The sequence below is a fragment of the Tupaia chinensis genome, unplaced genomic scaffold, assembly GCF_000334495.1.
Source record: "Tupaia chinensis unplaced genomic scaffold, TupChi_1.0 Scaffold000074_1, whole genome shotgun sequence".
NCBI classification, from domain to species: domain Eukaryota; kingdom Metazoa; phylum Chordata; class Mammalia; order Scandentia; family Tupaiidae; genus Tupaia; species Tupaia belangeri.
The window spans coordinates 2,550,164-2,570,093 of NW_006159534.1; the positions used below are offsets into that span (position 1 = coordinate 2,550,164).

General features: G+C 37.6%; 1 protein-coding gene and 1 pseudogene across 1 annotated transcript in view; one reads left to right on the plus strand and one right to left on the minus strand.

The window, feature by feature from the left end:
- Positions 1 to 19,930, plus strand: part of XPR1 (xenotropic and polytropic retrovirus receptor 1) — a gene marked incomplete in the record, with an annotated part of 233,170 nt that overhangs the window by 40,621 nt on the left and 172,619 nt on the right.
- Positions 8,017 to 8,715, minus strand: LOC102487194 (high mobility group protein B1 pseudogene; annotated as a pseudogene).

A 19,930-nucleotide genomic window follows, 5' to 3' on the forward strand; every position in this document is an offset into this window, starting at 1 on the left:
GAAGAGAGAGAGAGAGAGAAAGTGAGAAAGCAAGCCATTGGGTCCTGGACTCAAACCGTGGTAGGCCATATGGAAATCTAGTGCCCTTACCCACCATTTCACCTGTCGGCCCCAACTGTGGATATTATTAATGTGGAGGAGCAAACATGTTTAGAGTCATAAGTGTCAAACTTTCATGGAGTAACATTCTGGTTTTGAGGAATATTTGGAAAATGATGCTAAAACTGTATTGTGTTTATATAATTAATGTAATTTTTTAAATTGCTGGTGCCAGTGAGGGTATTACCTCTTGGTATTTGTGATGAATTGAATTAAACTGCAAATGAGTGTTTCTCATTAGTGAAGTATTAAGTGAACACCTTAAAAGGGATTGTTCTGATGCATGATTTTTTATAGATATGAAAACAGAACTCTTTATCATTTTTAATTTTCAGTTTATCCATTTTTTTCCTCCATGGGTTGGGCAGCATCTTCCCCTTGCAACCTACCCCTAGTCTCAGCTGACCTGGCTTATAGGCATGTGTGTGCACTCAGAGAGCTTAGGGTGGACACAAACCTAAGACCTTTCCCATTTGGGTCCAGTTTTGTTACTGCTTCTCTACTGCCTGGTCCCTGGAAACAGAATTCTTAATTATAGTACCCATTTGATGTTAGAAATGCCACGTTTTCAGTGACATATTAGGTTGTTGGGAAAGTCATGACCTATTTTTTTCTATGCAAAAATGCATCACGACTTTCCTGATGACCCAATAAAATAGTGGAAAATATTTTTAAACTTTTTCATGCCCTCCCCTACTTTGTTGTCTCAGTTACCTTATATAATTAATCTAGTTGGGTGAATGTTGACAGCTCTTTTTTTGGTGTGGGGAATAATCCTCTTCCTTCTCTGGGATACTTTTGACATCAGATAAATACAGCTTATACACTATATTTAGTTGATCTATTTTAATTTTTACTCTGAATTAATTTCAAGGAAATCTTCAAACTTCATTGCCATCTTCTTTTTAAAATGTAGTATTTTTTATATAGAAGCATTGATGTGTTCTACTCTTTGTGGTAGAAAAATGTGAGAATCTGACAATAAAAGATCACTTTGTCTAACCTTCATTTTAGATTTGTGCAACCTGAAATCAAATTTAGTGTGTACGGCTTAACAATGATAGTTATGAGAGTTCTAGGTGACAACAAAAGGGAATTCCAGCTATGAAACTAATGTTGAAACATAAACCTTTTTTTATGATGTCTTTTTTAAAAAAACTGGTATTCTTGAATAAAATTTGTGTAATTTTTTTTATTGTTACACATAGATTTCAGAGGTGTTGGCAGAGTTTATAGAATTATATGTAATATTTTAGATAACAGTAGATAGTAGTGCCTAGAATAAGAGGAAAATGAAGTTAGAATAGTGAGATAATGGTAGAGTAATTTTAATACATAGAATATATTGTATACTAAAAGAATCCTGAAACAAACCAACAAAATCAGGTAAAAACTAGGGAAATCTGAGTAAATTATAGACTACTGTTGCCAGTAATGTATTACTATTGATTTATCAGTTGTGATTAATATACTGTTTTCATGTAAGAGTTAATGATTGGGAAACTGGGTGGAAGGTGTATGGGAACTCTATACTTATCTTTGCAACTTTTGTGTAAATCTGAAACTATTCTAAAGTAAGATTTTTTTTAAATAGATATCATAAGTATTGTACAGTTATCAGAAACTTAATTGTAAATTTGGTTCTGAATTTTGTAGAGTTCAGAGAATAGAGAAAGCATGATTTCAGAGTTCAAATAAAGTATATTTATACTAATTTCTTAGAGAAGGTCAGCTTTTGTTGAACACAACATTTGACAGAAATCATCTTTGGACCCTCATGAAAAATATTTTGCTTGTTTGGTCAGTAGTGTCTCTGACATAGTTTTACAAAAAGCATCACAGTTATAAGTCTACTTGCTTCCTACAAACCAAGGATGTAATGTAAAAAACATGGGGGAATTTAAAAAGTTGGTGGAAAATGTGTATTATGAAAAAACTATGCATGGATTTCAATTTTCTTTTGCACTAAAATAGACTCTTCTTTTTTAACTGCCAGAGGGTGCGCAGTCTCCTCAATAAGAGATGGAGAGAGGAAGAGAGGGAGAAAGCACCCCTTAATGGGACATGGTCACCCTGCAATTCCTTTTCTTTTACACTTCTTCATGCTGTCTGGATTTTGGACATGCATGCCACATGCACCTAGAGTGCTCTTCAAGCTACCAGGATCAGGATTTAAACTGGTTGACCATGGGGGATCCCCCTTTCTTAACCACTAGTCCATGGGGCTGGCTTTAAACTCTTTGTGCATTTTCTTTCCCATGAAATAAACCTCAGTGAATAGAATGAACATACTGTAAAGTAGCACCTAACTAGGGCTATATAGCTTAACTGCAGTCATCAAATAGGTATTTCTAATGCCTTTTTTTTTTTTCTTCTGAAAATTTTTTTTTTTTATTAATTTACATTCATTCCCTGAGCATCATCACAACATTCTAAATGTGGTTTCCCATCTAGAATATACTATATAGTGGCTTAATAATGCATGTTATCATCCATAATATTCCATTTCTACTTTCATATATATGTTTTTTTACCCCATGTCTAGCCCTCTGCCCTATTCCACTCTCTTATTACACTATCTCTGCTGTCTACAGTTGTCTTCAATCCCTTTTCCCCCAACATTTCGTTGGTCACACAATATCATAAGTAATCTAACTACTTTCAATAGCAAGATCAGCCGATGGTTTCAAGAAAAGCAGTTTTGAACTGGTAAGGATATTTCTTTGAAACTTAAAGCCTAGAAACAGGTTAGTATTCTGTTCAAATAGTCGGAACATGAATCTATTGATAGCTGAAGACAGGACAAAAGTCCTTAAAACCAGACAACAAAGCTTAGAAGAAAAGCAGCAATATTTTAGTCAAGTCGTAGAATACTGTTTCATCAGTTCAGTCTCATGTACTTAATCTTTCTTCTGTATCTGTTGAGGTTCGATGTTCCAGATTGAAATCTGGGATGTAATACTCAACTCCAGCTTTTGGCCCTACAATTAAGTTGCCCATTTTCTTAGTTTCTGAACTCTTATTTCTGTGTGTCTGCATTTAATTTTACTGACATAGCACTCCCTTAAGAACTTCTTGGAGATCCGGTCTGGTGCTGGTAAATTCTTTCAGGTTTTGTTTATCTGGGAAAGTTCGTGTCTTTTCTTCCCAAATGAACGATAACCTTGCTGGGTACAGAATTCTCGGTTGAAATTGCTTTTCCCTTAATACTTTGAATACATTTTCCCATTCTCTCCTCGCTCTCATTGTTTCCGATGAGAGGTCTGCCGTTAGTCTGATGGGATACCCTTTGTAGGTAACTTGCCTTTTTTCTCTTGCCAGTCTTAGTATCTTGTCTTTGTCTGTGGTTTTGGTCAATCTGGCTATAATGTGTCTTGGAGAAGATCTTCTTGGGTTGATTCTATTTGGGGTCCTCTGTATTTCTTGGGACTGAATCTTTGAGTGCCTCTCCAGGTTTGGAAAATTTTCTTGTAAGATTTCATGGAATAGATTATCAATGCCCTTATGAGTCTCTTCACCTTCTGGGATGCCTATTATCCGGATGTTTGGACGTTTGATGGTATCTAGTACTTCTCGCATATTATTCTCAAATTTTTGGGCCATTTTCTCAGTCTTCGCGGTGGATTTTTCTAGGCCAACCATTTTCTCTTCTACATTAGAGATTCTATTTTCTGTATGATCTAGTCTGCTTTTAATACTTTCAAGGGAGATTTTGACTTCTTGTATTATAGCCTTCATCTCTAACAGTTCCATCTGATTCTTTTGTAAAGTGTGAAATTCCTCTTTTAGATCTTGCATGAATTTCCTTACCTCCTGGAACTCTTCAACTCCTTTCTCCTTCCTCTTCAGCAGTTCCTTGTCTCTCTTCTCTTCCATCTCTGTTAGCTTTGCCATTATGAATGTTCTGAATTCTTTATCAGACATTTCCATGATTTCCATTGAACTGTGTGTGGATAAAGAGGAGCTATCCTTTTCCCTTGTGGGAGAGGTATTTTCCTGCTTCCCCATATTTCTTGTGGTCCTGCAGCGATTTCTAGTCATCTGGTGGATGGTCGGTTTCTTCCCAAACTTGTAAGTTCAATCAGAGGGTCGAGGAGTGTGCAGAAAAAGAAGCAGAGAGAGGGAAACAATACCAACAGCAAAAAAACAGACAAGAAACAGTGAAAAAGAAGAGAAGAACTTTTAAATAAATCTAAAAAGAAAAATTAATATTCAAAAAATTTCAATAAAACTCAAAAATTAGAAAACCGCGCTTGCACGCCGCGCCAAATGGCTAGATCACAGGAGCCATGGAGCTGTCTGTCTCTTGAAGAAGGGCTGTTCACGTGAGTTTTGGATGCTGGAGGCCCAGTTATCAGTGGGACATCTTCCTTTCTCCCCAAATGGCTAGATCACAGGAGCCATGGAGCTGTCTGTCTCTTGAAGAAGGGCTGTTCTGGGAGGAGGAGAGGGGGGTATTAACAAGATAAAGGACTAGGTGGGAGGGGCCAAAGGGCCCTGTAAAATGCCTCACCTTAAAAAAATTCTAAAATAAAAAATTAAAAAAAAAGAGCGAGAGAGAGAGAGAGGACAGAGACAGACGTAGAGAGAGTCAAAGGCAGATAGAGACAGGAGACTTGAAAGGGATCTTCCTACCACGCGAGTTTTGGATGCTGGAGGCCCAGTTATCAGTGGGACATCTTCCTTTCTCCCCAAATGGCTAGATCACAGGAGCCATGGAGCTGTCTGTCTCTTGAAGAAGGGCTGTTCTGGCTTTCCCATGAACTTTTTGAAGTCCATTTTTATTACTGTGACTTACAAGTTCTCACATAATCTGGTCCTATGTTCATGATCTCACCTTCTACGTTTTCCCCCTTGCTTACTGGGCATCAGTCACATTGCTTTTCTTTTTATACCTATATCAGACCATGCTTGCTCTTGGTTTAAGGCTTTACTCTCATTCTCTCTTGAGATTCATTAGATTATTCAGTGGCTGTGTCTTTCAAGAGCTCTTCTGAAAGCCCAGTCGGTATACCCACTTAGTTTATATTGCATCACCCTATTTTATTTACTTATTTTTATTTATTTTATCATCTTTGCATAAAATTTGTTGCTCTCTAGTATTTTGTTTGTATGTTTTTAAAGTATTACTTGATTTTTACCTTTTTTTAAATTTGCTGTAGGGCACATGCACTCACCAGAGAGAGAGATGGAGGTAAGAAAGAAAGCAAGCTGCAAGATCTGTAACTTGAACCGCACTTGGCCATGTGGGAGTCTAGCACTCCGACCACCATGCCACCTGCTGGCCTGGTATTTTGTCTTTTTAAAAATTGATTTGTTAATTCTCTCTCTTTATCTGGAATGTAAGTCCCTTGAAACCAGGGATTTTTGTCATTTTTGACTATTTATAAAAATAGGCATGTAGCTTACGTATTTACCGAGCACTTCAAGAAGTAGGAATAAATATGGATCTTTTTCTTTAGTTTTCCTTGACGTCAAAGTACTATTTATGAAAAAAGAAGAGCAAATTAACTCAGCTTGCTTTTTCGTTTGTGTTTAATTTTAAAATTCTCCTGACCTGTTTATTACCTTCCGATGTAGAAATTTACCTATTGGTTAGAGGGCTAGACATTGTTGTTGTTGCTTTACAATGCTACCATCATAATCTCATAGGATATAGTCTGAGATGACACAGGTAGTTTCCTTTAAAATGAGCATAGAAGCAGATGACATGAGATCCTTGTTTTAAAGGTTTTGTTTTTGTGGCATCATACTGGTTTGATGCCAGCCTATGCCGAGAAACTACTTTATAAAACTCTTGAAAAACCGCATTTTTTGCAAGACACTAAACCACTTTTTGTATTTTTACATATTTGATATTCCTCCTTCCAAAGATACATGATTTAAGCATATATTTGAAAGATCATATGGGGGCCAGTGGGTGGCATGGTGGTTAAAGGCACTGGACTCCCACATGGCTGACAGCAGTTTGAGTCCCAGACCTGGTGACTTGCTTTCTCACTTTTCCTCTCTCTTTCTGATCAAAAACTGGAAAATAATAATAAATAATAAAATAAAATAAAACAATTCTTAAAAAAAAAACTCATATGTAAGTTGTGTTTTTTTTTCATATGTATCTATTCAATGGAATGTATTCTTTAAGCTATTTGAAGTAAAATGAAAGACCCACTGCTTGATAGTTTTTCTTTTTTATTTTTCTTATAGTACCTTCCTTTTGATGGGGAGTATACATAGGTAATGTTAGTTTTAATACAGCTCTGATTTAGTTAGCCTAACACAGTATCTGACTTTGTGAAACTGCACAAGTTAGATACAAGTAAGAAAGATTTAAGTAACTGACCAGCACACTCGTTTCTGCTTTTCTACCATTTCCTCTGTAATCTCTCTCCCCTCCCAAATGTGAACAGGCTTTGTCAGAATGTTTGGTTAGGGTTCTTTCTGCTTATTCTATAATACTTGGTTAGCAGATGTGTTACAATCTCCCTAAGCTCCTTAGAATTCAGAGCTCTTAGTGGCATTGAAGATGAAAGTAAGTTTAAATTATTCATTCTGATCATATGCTTGAATGGACAGAGTCCATTCAGGCATCTTTTTCCACCTCATCTCTGTCCCAAGAATTTTGTTGTTTTAACACATGAGAGCTTGCTTTTTAGTTTCAGAGAACAGAAGATTGAATTGTATTTCTAAAATTCATGAAGTGGTTTTTCCATGTACAGGATTACTGTTAATTATATACATTCATGTACATTACTTTTTGTATTATTTCTAATCTTGCCCCCCCTTCCTCCTGTTTTCTAATTTGTTATCCTGCATCATTCCCTCTTTAAAAATAATGTATTTACCAGACTTTTCTGACTTAGAGATAAATTCACTTGACACTTAATTTGTTACATTTTCAAAGGGGCAGTTGCTGGAGAGTAGCTTTTTAAGGTTTCCCTTTTTCTGTTAATATTCTTTTGTCAGTATGAATATTTATTTATTGTCTATTTTCAAAAATCCTTCTGCTTGAAGTGAGGTAATGTTCCATGAAAAGACAGTAGCAGGGACTAATATTGAATTTAACCCTCAAAACAAATGCTAGATTTATTTGTAGCCACTGTAACCTTGTTTTGAGAACCATGAAGAAATACAGATGCTAAGAGCAGAAGCTGAGACAAGAGCCAAGCTAACAAGATAATAGTCACTTTTTAAAGAACGGTGTTTTATCCTTCATTATCTTTCTTTAGAAAAGATGGGAAGACTTGATTGCTATGCAGAGCCGTGTAATGCAGTTAGTTTTGAAGGGTGCATCTTATGGATTTCTTGTTACACCTGTACATTGAGAAAGCTACATATTCATATTCTTTGTGGAAATGACATTTGTAGTTTTTACTTTAAAAAATGGACTTTTGTGTTCTTTAAAGAACACACTAAATCTATCTAGTTCATTCACAGGAATGTCGTGCTTCTTTTTTTTTTTAACAAAAATATTGTATTTACTTAGAAGTATTCAGAATGTCAACAAAACATCTGCAACTTTTTTTTTTTTTTTTGCATTTACAGAGTGGTATTCAGTTAATAGAACAACAATTATTTCATATAAGCTGCATCAGAGACAACTGAAGATGAAAAAACTACCATCCCCATATATAACTAATTTGTGCTGTGCACCAACAAGAACCTGCTTTAAATTTCCATGCCTATTTACTACCCCCATACTGTACCAGGCATGGTCGTGGCTATTGAAAATACCACCAGGACAGGGCTATCTAAAGAAACATTCGGTAGTGTGTTAACGATACAAAAAAAGACACTGTACAGTTTAAAAACAAATCTTACACAGCGTTACATTTCAATTTTTTTCTTTAAAAGGAGTGAGTTGTGTACGGGGGGTTAAATGCTTTACAGACAAAGAAAAAAAACTGCACTAGAACCAACTTATTCTTCATCATCATCATCATCTTCATCTTCATCCTCATCTTCCTGTTCTTCCTCATCTTCTTCATCTTCCTCATCTTCCTCCTCCTCCTTCTTTTTCTTCTTTTCAGCCTTGACAACTCCCTTTTTTGCTGCATCAGCTTTTCCTTTAGCTCAGCGTGCAGCAGCAATATCCTTTTCGTATTTTTCCTTCAGCTTAGCAGCTTTCTTTTCATAGGGGTGTTTATCATCTGCAGCAGTGGTATTCCACATCTCTCCCAGTTTCTTTACAACATCACCAATGGACAGGCCAGGGTGTTCTCTTTTGATTTTGGGGTGATATTCAGAACAAAACAAGAAAAAGGCCGAAGGAGGCCTCTTGGGTGCATTGGGATCCTTGAACTTCTTTTTTGTTTCCCCTTTTAGAGGGATATAGGTTTTCATTTCTCTTTCATAACGGGCCTTGTCCGCCTTTGCCATATCTTCAAACTTACCTTTCTATTTAGCAGACATGGTCTTCCACTTCTCTGAGCACTTCTTAGAAAACTCTGAGAAGTTGACTGAAGCATCTGGGTGCTTCTTCTTCTTCTTGTGCTTCTCCCGGCAAGTTCGCACAAAGAAGGCATATGATGACATTTTGTCTCTCGGCTTCTTAGGATCTCCTTTGCCCATGTTTAGTTATCTTTCCTCCGCGAGGCACAGAGGCGCCCAGTGCCCGTCCGGCTCTCACTTGCCCCAGTTCTCTCTCTTTGGAGCTCAATATACTGCAATGGCTGTCAGGAATGTTGTGCTTCTGAAGATCAAATAGCGTTACTAATTGAATTGAAGAAATACCAATTTCTCTTTCACAGAAAGAGATAGGATTTAAGACCTATTCTTAGGACTTTAGGTAGTTATATAAATAGATCATAAAATTATGTTATAAAAATAAATACAACTTTCGGTAGCATATAGATAGGAAGCTGGAAGAAGTGAAATGTTTTGAATACAGGTTCGTAATCCTTTCTTTGTGACATGGTAGGGTATTTAATGTATGTTCAGTGCTTCAGATTTTCTCTGGCTTATAAAAATCAACAAGATAGAAAGTCAGAGTGTAAATGATAACACACTATTTCCTTTTTTTTTAAAATTAAGTTTCAGAGAAAGTCATGAAATAGAGGAGGTATAATCAGAAAACATTGAATCATGAAACAAAAAAGTTCTGGGAACTACTGATGTGGACTTTACACTGTAAAGGAAAAGATAACATGCCAGATCAATGTATCTGACGCTTTCAGAACTTCCTAACCTACCCATTAGTAAGCTAGAACAACTGTGAAAGCTTAAAGTTGACAGAGTTTAAAGAAAGGGATGTTCCCGGTGGCTCAAGTATCATGACAGGTGTGTGTGCGTGTGTGTGTTCCAGATCCCAAGAGGAGAATGGAGAAGGGATTGTGGCATGGCCATTCACTCTAGAGGGTGATTTCTCACTTTCCCTCTCTCTCTGTCTCTCTGGCAAGCACAAGCAACCTATGGCAGAAATCTTAAAAAAAAAAAAAAAAAGTGTTTGAATGGTATATATTGAATGCTCTATGTTGAAGTTTGAATGGTATATATTGGAAATTATATCTATTAATGATAAAATTATGTTAGCAACTAAAAAAAAAGGCAAGTTCCTCTTTAGGCTCTTTTTTTTAGGCAAGGTCACTTTAGGTGTTTAGTGAAGAAACTACAATGAGAAAGATAGGAAGAATCGTAAAAAGTTGTGACCAGAGAGAAGTTTTCCAGCACTAATTAAAAGTCATTGAATAAAAGAAAAAATTCTGCCCACAAAATGAAAAACATGTTTTAAAAATTATTCAGAGTAGTAACATAATTATTTGAAGCAATATGAAGGAAAAGGCAGTCAATAACTGAAAAACTAGATGATCCTTGTATTAATTTCCTGTGGCTGTTATTAACCACAAACTTGGCGCCTTAAAACAACAGTAATTGGGGACCAGCAGATGGTGTAATAGTTATGTCACTAGGCTCCCACGAGGTAGACTGCGGTTTGAGTCCCTAACTTGGCAGCTTGAACCTCATGCCAGGTGTCTGTGCATGCGTGCCCAAAATCCCGAGAGGAGAATGGAGAAGGGATTGCAACATGGCCAGCCCCCCCATTTCTTGTTTTCTATTTCTCTCTCTGGTGAGTACAAGCGCTCTATAGCAAAAATCACTCTCAAAACACACACACACACACACACACACACACACACACACACAGAGAACAGTAATTTATTCTGTTACAATTCTGGAAGCCAGAAGTCTGAAGTCTAGCTATGTGTAAGACTGTACCGTATGGTTTTGGAAGGGAGAGACTGTGCTTTGCCCCTGGCTTCCTTGGCTTGTGGCCTCTTAACTCTTATTGCTGCTGCTTTTCTTTGTCTTGTTCTTTCTGTGCACCTAAGAATATTTGTTATTGGATTTCGGGTTCACCAGGATATTCCAGGATGATCTCATCTCAAGATCCTTCATTAATTTGCAAAGACCCTTTTTCCAGATAAGTTAATATCACAGATTCTAGGGATTTGACCCAGATACCATTTTGGGGAACATTTTTTAGCTTACTGTATCCTTAAACCTAAGTAATTTAAAAAAACATTTATTGCCTTTTCTTCAAAATGTAAACCAGAGCTAGAGGTCTAAATAATGCATTTAATTATTTTCTTTTCTTTTTTTTTTTTTTTTTAAGGTTTTTGGTATAGGGTGTGTGCATTTGCTAGAGACAGAGAGAGAAAATGAGAGGGAAAGGAAGAAATCACCTATCGGAGGATGGCCATACCATAGTCCCTTCTCCTCCATTCTTCTCCTGGGATTTGGGGAGTGTGATTTTCAAGCTGCCAGGTTCAAGGCTCAAATCGAGAGTCTGGCCATGCGATAGTCCAGTACCTTAACCACCACATCACCTGCTGGTCCCGAGACATTTACTTCTATGTGTTTCTACCCATTCTGTTGTTCCTACTCAAGTCATGGTGTCAGAAAATTTCATGAATGACTGGCAGAAAGTAAAAACGTAGCAAATAGTTATTAGTAATTTTTGAATGTATAAAATGTTGTAAAAGAATTTATCTGTCTCTAGGGAGAGTTGCCTAAAATACTTGAAATTACCCCTCAAATTCTTTTTCATTTCCAATATCTTTCCCGAGGGAAACAAGCAAACCACTCCTAGTACGTGGAAGTATTCTCCACCCCACCCCAATTTTTTATTTTGGAGAATTTCAAAGATATACAAAACTAGGGAACCAGCAGTTAGCGTAATGGCTATGTCACTGGATTCCCATGTAGTCGACTGCGGTTCGTGTCCCGGACCTGGTAGCTTAGAACTCACGCCGGTCGCGTGTGCATGCGTGCCCAAGATCCCGAGAGGAGAATGGAGGAGAAGGGATTGTGGCGTGATCATCCCCCAGGGGGTGATTTCTCACTTTCTGTCTCTATGTCTCTCTCTGTCTGTCTGGCAAGCACACATGCCCTATAGCAAAAACCTCTCAAAAAAAAAAAAAAGATATACAAAACTAGAAAGAATATAAAAAGAACCTCAATTACCCACCACGAGCTTTAATAATTCCCAATATAATGGTTAATCATGTTTCAGACCCTTGCCCCAAGTGATTTTGAAGCAAATTCCAGAAATTACATATTGTGTAATTTTTGACCCCTTTTTGCATAGAAAAAATATGTCATGACTTTTCCGGCAACCCAATAAATCTCTCAGTATTTTTTTTTTTAAGTTTTTTTGCTCTAGGATGCATATGCTCCCTGATGGGTGGGGTGGGGGAGAATGAGAAATCACCCTTTTTTTTTTTTTTTTTTTAAAGAGTTTTTGCCTTAGGATGCATGTACTCGCTGGAGTGGGGGTGAGAGCTAGATAGCGAGAGAGGCACACACATGCAGTAAGAGGGAAAGTGAGAAATCTCCCCCCTGGATGATGGCATGTTCCAATTCCTTTTCCTCCATTCTCCTCCCAAGATCTTGGGTACACATGCTCATGCACCTGGCATGAGTTTTCAAACCACCAGGCCCAAGACTTGAACTGCAGTCAGCAGTGTGGGAGTTCATTAATGTAAACACACCATCTATCGACTGCCTGTGTGTTTCTTAAACTGCTGAGTCTGAGACTGTATGTAGTCAGCCATGTGAGATCCAGCTGCCTTACCTACCACATCACCTACTGGACCCTGATAACCTTTTTTTTTACAATCTGATATGACAGAAATTTCTAGAGTTGTCATATATATATTTCCAGCCTATAACCTGGGAATCAGCCCTTTGCCAGATTCTTGGTTCTTTTAGTGATAACCATGTAGTCGTCGTCTTTTTTTTTTTTTTCTTTTGGAGAGGTTTTTGCTATAGGGCGCATATGCTCACCAGAAAGACAGAAACAGAGAGATAGAAAGTGAGAAATCACCCCTGCCAGGGGGAAATGGCCATGCCACAATCCCTTTTCCTCCATTCTCCTCTCAGGATCTTGGGCACGCATGCACATGCTCCTGGCGTGAGTTTAAACCACCGGGTCTGGGACTCGAACTGTGTTCGACTACATGGGAGTCCAGTGACGTTGCCATTACACCAACTGCTGGTCCCACTGTGTAGACTTCTTTAGAAGCCACATACCATGCATTGGTTTGGAAGTATGGTTGCTATTGGATTATTCATTGTTTTAGATTTTCTTTTTTATTGGACAGAATTGTGTGCATATATAGCCACACATTCGCACATATACATATACTTACAAATATCAAGAAATAGATGTATAAATAAAGTAGTTTATAGCTATAAGTAAAAAGTATATTTAAAAAATACTTTATCTTTTAAAGCGTAAATTCCTAGTAAGTACACTTTGATCTTGAAAAGTGTGCCTGCTCTAGCTGAAAAAGTGAACTGTGATGATTCTCAGGATTGAATAATACTTTTAGACATGGCAACTACAAGTATAGCTCTTTGGGATTAGAGTATTGGACAGAGAACCTGCCTATATTGATTAAAATTTCATTTCTTAGTTGAAGATTGAGAGGCGAAACATTGTTTATAACCTAGGAGATTGAGTGTAAATTTGTTGTTCCTGATGAGAAATTGACCTGCTATGTGCTTGTCATCAGAAGTGCAATCAGTAAGACTGGAAAAGGAAATTAAATTTATAGTGGTGTGTTATCACATGCAATTAATTTTGCTTATATACCCGAGGCATGTGAATCTTATTTGAGATTGAAATGTTTGTTTTCTGAACAGGGCATTAGAAATCAAGTGCGATTAGGTATATTCAAAAATTTCTATTATTTCATAATTGCTATATGATTCTAAAATATGGTATTAGGCTTTTCACAAAAGGCTTTTTTTGGAGAGGTTTTTTTTCACTATAGGGCACGTGCGCTCACCAGACAGACAGAGAGACATAGAGACAGAAAGCGAGAAATCACTCCCCAGGGGGGATGGTCACGCTGCAATCCCTTCTCCTCCATTCTCCTCTCGGGATCTTTGGCATGCACGCACACGCGCCCGGCGTGAGTTTTAAGCCACTGGGTCCGGGACGTGAACCGCGGTCGACTATGTGGGAGTCCAGCGACATAGCCATTACGCTAACTGCTGGCTCCCACAAAGGCTTTTTGATATGGTAAGAAAATAGCTAACTTTTGCATTCCTTTTACAAAGAATAGATCAGAATAAGAGAATTTATGTAGTCAGTTTTATTATTTTTATATATGTCATCTTTAGCATTTTAGTAAAACAATGTGTTGTCATCGTTCTAGAAGATTATAACTTTAAAGAGAAACATGATCTAGTTCACTTGACATCATAAATAAGTTGGGTAAATAAATTTACAACACAGAGGACTGTTTTACAATACAGAAGTAAAGAATATTAGGTAAGTGTCCTTAGGAGCAGTTTATTAACAATGACCATAAAGGCTTCCTGAATAAATTACTGAGAGAAGATTAATGAAGGAGGTAGGATTTGAATTGGGTCTTGAAGCATAGTTAACATTTAGCTAACTAGAAGAAGGCCTCCATCACAGAGAAGCAACATGACAAAAGCAACTGGGTGCAAGTACATGAGACATTCCAGGAGATTCAGAAGAGCACTTTAAACTCAGCAGTTATAAGAAGAGTGAGCTGTACGGATGAGACCAGATTTCTAGGGGGCTTAAGTAACTTAAAAAGTTGGATGACATTTTTTTTTTTTTTGGAAGTCCAGTGTACTCCAACATTTAAGGTTATTAGTTTAATGGATACTGAGATTAGTGATTGTCTTGTTCTCATTTAGTAATATCGTAAATACACAGGTTTGGTGTTTTGAACTGATTCCACAATTAGAAATCCAAAGGAATGTAAGCTTCAGGTATGGTGCCTTGAATTTCTAGCCCTACTTTTTAAAGAAAATGATTCTCATATTAGTTCCTCTTTCACGTTGGAATTTTTTAGTCAACAGCAATTAGAGCCACATGCTTCCTTCTTCATGAGAATTGGGAAAAGTAGATACATGCTTTTAATTAGCTACATAGCCCATAATATGCTTAGAAACTTTTTTTTAAGCTTTTAGGTGAAATTCACTATTTTAAAGTATACTGAGATTCAGTGGTGGTTAATACATTCACCGTGTTGTACAACTACTGTCTCTATAAAGACACAGAATTTTTTTTTTTTTAAATTTGCTAGAGGGCCTGCACGCTTGATGGAAAGAGAGAGGGAAGTGAGAAAGCACATTTTATAGAGGATGGTCACCCCTTAATCCTGTTTCCACTTCTCCTTTTGGGATTTTGGAAATGTATGCAGATGTGCCCAGCATGTTTTTCAAGCAGCCAGGTCTGGAATCTGAACTGTGCAGTCAGCCATTTGGGATCCAGCCACCTAACCACCATATCATTGACTGGCCCCAGAAGTGGTTTCTGTTGTTGTTATTTCCCTTAAGTTTATTCAGTTCTTTCTTTAAATTTTATTTTATTTCAAGTTCTTTTATGCATTCAACCATGTTATTTAGCTTGCAAAGTGAATATCCCAACATGTGTACGTTTCTCCCCAGTCCAGTTGATAATATTATAAAATTATCTTCAATAGATAATACCCCATTTCTTTGTCTCACTAATGCTATACCTCTCTGTTTTTCTCCTTAGTATCCTTCCTCAGACTCTACTCCTTCATCCACCCTCTTCCCACACTATATCTGGTATTCACAACCATTTACTGTGTTTCTGTATCCTTTAGTCATTCGGTTTCGGTTATAGAGTGCGGACTCTTGGTATATATTAAGTGGAGGCATACAATGTTTCTCCTTCATAGCCTGACCTGCTTCACTCAGCAATAAATCTATATTCATCTACTTTCTGTCAAAAGCCAGGGTCTTGTTTTTTATAGCTGAGTAGTATTCCACAGTATATGTGCTACAGTTCTCAATCCAGTTCTTCAAGGAGAGATAAGAAAGAGATTCCACCCCTAACAAAGGTCCTGATGCTGCTATAATCTGTGCCAGCCTCTGCCATTCCTGGGTTATGGGTGTGCACATGCCAGTGTGCTTAGGAAGGTCTCCATACTCAAACCTGGAAATTCCCATGTGAGTCAGCCTTGCAGAGCGTAGTGTGTGCCATTGTCCAACCCCAGACTCAGAAGTGTTCATAAGTGGAATTTACTTAAGCCGATGACAGGATTTACTAGTCTTTTTTGGATGTATTTTTGTGTCCTAGTTTTTCAGTCTATATCATTTGTAGAATTTAATTCTTTTTTGATCTTTACTTGCATTCATAGGTAAGATTTGTAATTTTATGGAATCAATGAAGATAATCTTCAGAATAGAATTTTTCTTGTCTTGATGATAGTTGGGAAAGTAAGTAACAAGGTCAGAAAACCTAAATACATTTTTTTCCCTCACTTTTTAGTAGAATGATGTATTGATAGTTTAATGTCAATAGTGGAATTGTTTTTTCATTTATTTATTTTTATTTGCCAGAGGGTATCACCAGAGAGAGACAGAGAGGGAGAAAGCACCCCCAATGGGGCATTGTCACTCTGCAATTCCTTCTCCATTTTTCCATCCTGTCAGGATTTGTGGGACACTCGCACATGTTCCTGGCATGTTTTTAAGCTACTAGACTGAGACTCAGTCTACATCATTGACCATGTGGGATCTGGCTGCTTTAGCTACTAGGCCACAGAACTGGCCTGGTAATGAGACTGGTTTTTAGTTTAGAAGTTTGCCTGGTGCCCTTTGGATTTGAGGCTCTACCTACCCAACTAGGGTTGTGGGATGTAGGAGGACTTCATTCTCTTCTGTTCCCATTGTAGGTTGTGTGTTGTGCTTCCTGATTTTAGGATACCCCCCCCCCCTTATTTCTTACTTTCATGTGAGTGAGAATGAAAGGAAAAGGGAGACAGAGAAAGCCACCTCCAATATAGTCTTCACGCCACAGTCCATTTCCAGCCTCAGCCAGCCTGTGTGTGTACCCAGGATGTGAACTTGAGACCTTCCCATGAGTTCAGCATTGCAGAGCATTTTGTCATTGCTGCACCACTATATGGTCTCTCTCTGTTTTTACCCCAACTCGCTAAGAAAAAACTATACAATCTTTATTGAAAACATCCCAGTGGAAGGAAAATATTGGTTGTTATTAATATAAGTTCAGAGCATTTGTGCAAAATATTTTGTAAAAATTATAATTTTTATTTCTTAGTAAGAAGAAATCTTTTGGGGTTCTGATTATGTTTTAGAATATCTTCAGTATCCCCATACTATTTTTTTCCCCTATGGTTTGTTGTTTTTCTCTGCAGAGGTGTTAGTGTTGGGGCTAAAGTAGCAACATGATGATGATGGCAGTGGTATTTCTAATTAGCATTTCTTATTTAAGTCTTTTAGAATCCTTAGTGAGAACTTTGAATAAAACAACTAGGTCGGATTAATTTAGAAGAGCTAAATAGATTGTTCAAGGCACTATATTCAGATAGTATGATACTGTTTTTAGACTATTAAGTAAAAATTAAATTTAATTGAACATATAGTATAAATATTAATTTTAAGAATGATCACATACATGTTATTATTAGGCAGTAGTTTTTTCTTCTTATTCTGAATTTTACTTATTTATTTTTTTAAAGCTTTTGCCATGGGGTGTGAGCTCTTGCTGGAGAGAGAGAGAGACAGAGACAATGAGAGAAGGGAAAAAGTGAGAAATCATCCCCTGGAGGGATGGCTACACAGTACTCCCTTTTCCATTTTCCTTCTGGAATTTTGGATACACATGCACATATGCCCAGTATTATTTTCAAGCCACGAGGTCTGGGATTCAGACTGTGGTTGGCCATGCCTTAACTATCACACTACTTGCTAGCTCCTTTTAGGAAAATTTTTAGTGGAGATTTTATTGCAGGGTGATTTTAATCTTGTATTCCTGGCATAACTGACTCCTAATTTTAGCCTTAGGTATTCAAAAGAGTAACAGGAAAATAGAACTCTGGTTATGACTTAAAGTATTTTTTATTAATATTATTTGAAATGTAATGCAGTTAAAAATTATAAACTATTTTATATAGGTAACATTTAATTTTGTATGATTTAAAACAGAATGTTTTTAAACAAAAATTTCCTCCAAAAGGAAGTGATTCCTTATTTGTAATGTTTAAAAGATAATTTTAAATTCGTGTCTTAAAGTGACTATATTCTTACAAGTTTATAAGATGTCAAGTAGTTTTTCCTCTCTCTTTCCTGGTTAATATATTTTTAAAACAGTTTTGTTGAATATAGTTAACATATAATGAACTGTGTAGGACTGTCCCTGTGGCCTGGTTAAAGGAGCCAGATCCCTCATAGCCAACTGAGTAGTTTGAATCCTGACTCTGCCAACTTGAAAAATAGGCTGGACATGTGTAAATGTGGCCCCAAAATTCTGACAGAGTAGAGAAATGGAGAAGGGATTGCAACGCACCACGCCCCTTTAAGGGGTGCACCACAGTTAAGATTGTAAACATTTTCATCACTGTGAAAAGTTTCATCATACCTTTTTAATAACCTCTCCTTCCCGTGCCAGGCCACCCTACTTCTCCATCAATCACTGGTCTGCCTTCTCTCATTGTCAGTTTGCATTTTCTAAAGTTTTATATAAATGTATTTGTATTGTACATATTCTTGTTAGTCTGTTTTCATTCAGCCCAATTAAGATTTCCAAAGTGGGTGCTATTTTACATTGTCACATGTTGTGTGAATGTTCCATTTTTTCCGTGTCCTCACTCATACTTGGGATTATTAGTCTAATTTTGGCTACTATAATAGGAGTGTAGTGGTATCCCATTATAGTTTTAATTTTTCTTTTCCAAATGAGTAATGATATTCTTTTCATTTATTTGCCGTTTGTACATCTTTGAGGAAATGTCTGCTCAGATCTTTTGCTCATTTAAAAAGTTGATTTTTATTCATGATAGAGCTTGTGTGCATGAGAGAGAGACAGACAGAGAGGTACTTTAGTGGGGCCTGGTCATGCTGTAGTCCTTTTTCCTCTAATCAGGACCCTGGGTCCATGTATGCAAGCCTGGTGTGAAACTGGGTTAGGATTTTAAATCATGATGGCCATGTGGGATCCAGCTTTATCAGAGCATTGCTAAACTATTGCATCATGGGGCCTGCCTATATTGTTTTTCTTTTTATAGGGGGGGGGTGAGTTGGGTGAACATTTTCATTTTATTAGTTGAACTGCTGAACTGGGACCAGGATTCAAAGAAGATGGAGAACACTAAGAGGCTAGACAAATATTCCTGCAATGAATGAAGGCTTGTGTGGGGATTGCAGGATCAGTGATGGACAAATATCTGCACAGTGAATGGAAGCTTACATGAAGATTGTGAGATCAGTGATGGTTTAGCCACTGCTGTGGTCTGAAATCTGCATCACAACCTTAGCACATAATTGCAGATTTTCCATATTGGGATGTGAGGAAACAGAGCGGGTGAATGGAGTGAAGCCCTGGGGGTCACAGAAGTGAGAGTGAAGTGATTAGGGACACTTTGCAAGTGGCCCCAGGCTTCATAATAAATGATTCAAGAGGAAGTCTTAGATACTGCTCCCTCACTCCTCACCAAAACAGGGACGTATTTTATTTTTTCTGAATTTTTACAGCCATTGCCAAAACTGGAAGTCTTTTTAGCCAAGGCAGTTTACTCCACTGCTTTCACATGGGGTAGGGACCCTGCATGGGGGACTGCTCTCAGGATCCTGGGCAGAGGAGAGGCACAGTAATGGCTGCTCGTATGGAGTAGAGAACATCAGAGTTAATTTTTGTTTTTGTTTTTTAATTGCCAGGAATAGAGAGAGAACCCTACCCCCTCCAGTGGGACATGGTCATATAATCCTTTTTCCTCTATTTCACATCCCAGTGTGGAATGTAGAATTCTTAACTTCTGAGCCACTAAGCCAGTTTGCTCATCAGAACTTTGATTAGCTTTACTCATGTAGGAGACCGGAGACTCTCCTGGTCATGCTCAGCCTTGCCCATCATTAGACACAACGGGCCTTCCATTCTGTCTATATGAAGTCTTCACCCTCACCAGCAGTTGTCCCATGGCAGCTATTTGCCACCTTGAAACACGTATGTTATTGATAGTTCTTATTTATTTATTTATTTTTTAAGAGAGTTTTTTGCTATAGGGCACATGCACTTGTCAGAGAGACAGAGAGACAGAAAGTGAGAAATCATCCTCCTAGGGGGGATGGCCATGCCACAATCCTTTCTCCTCCATTCCCTTCTCGGCATCTTGAGCTTGCATGCATGTGCGCCCAGTGTGAGTTATAAGCCACTGGATCTGGGTAATAGTTGGTTTCCAGCTATTCCTTCTTGCCTGGAAGTGGACCCTCTGTAAATGCTTTTTTTTTTTTTATGAGAGATTTTTACTATAGAGTCTACGTGCTCACTGGAGAGACAGAGAGAGATACAGAAAATGAGAAA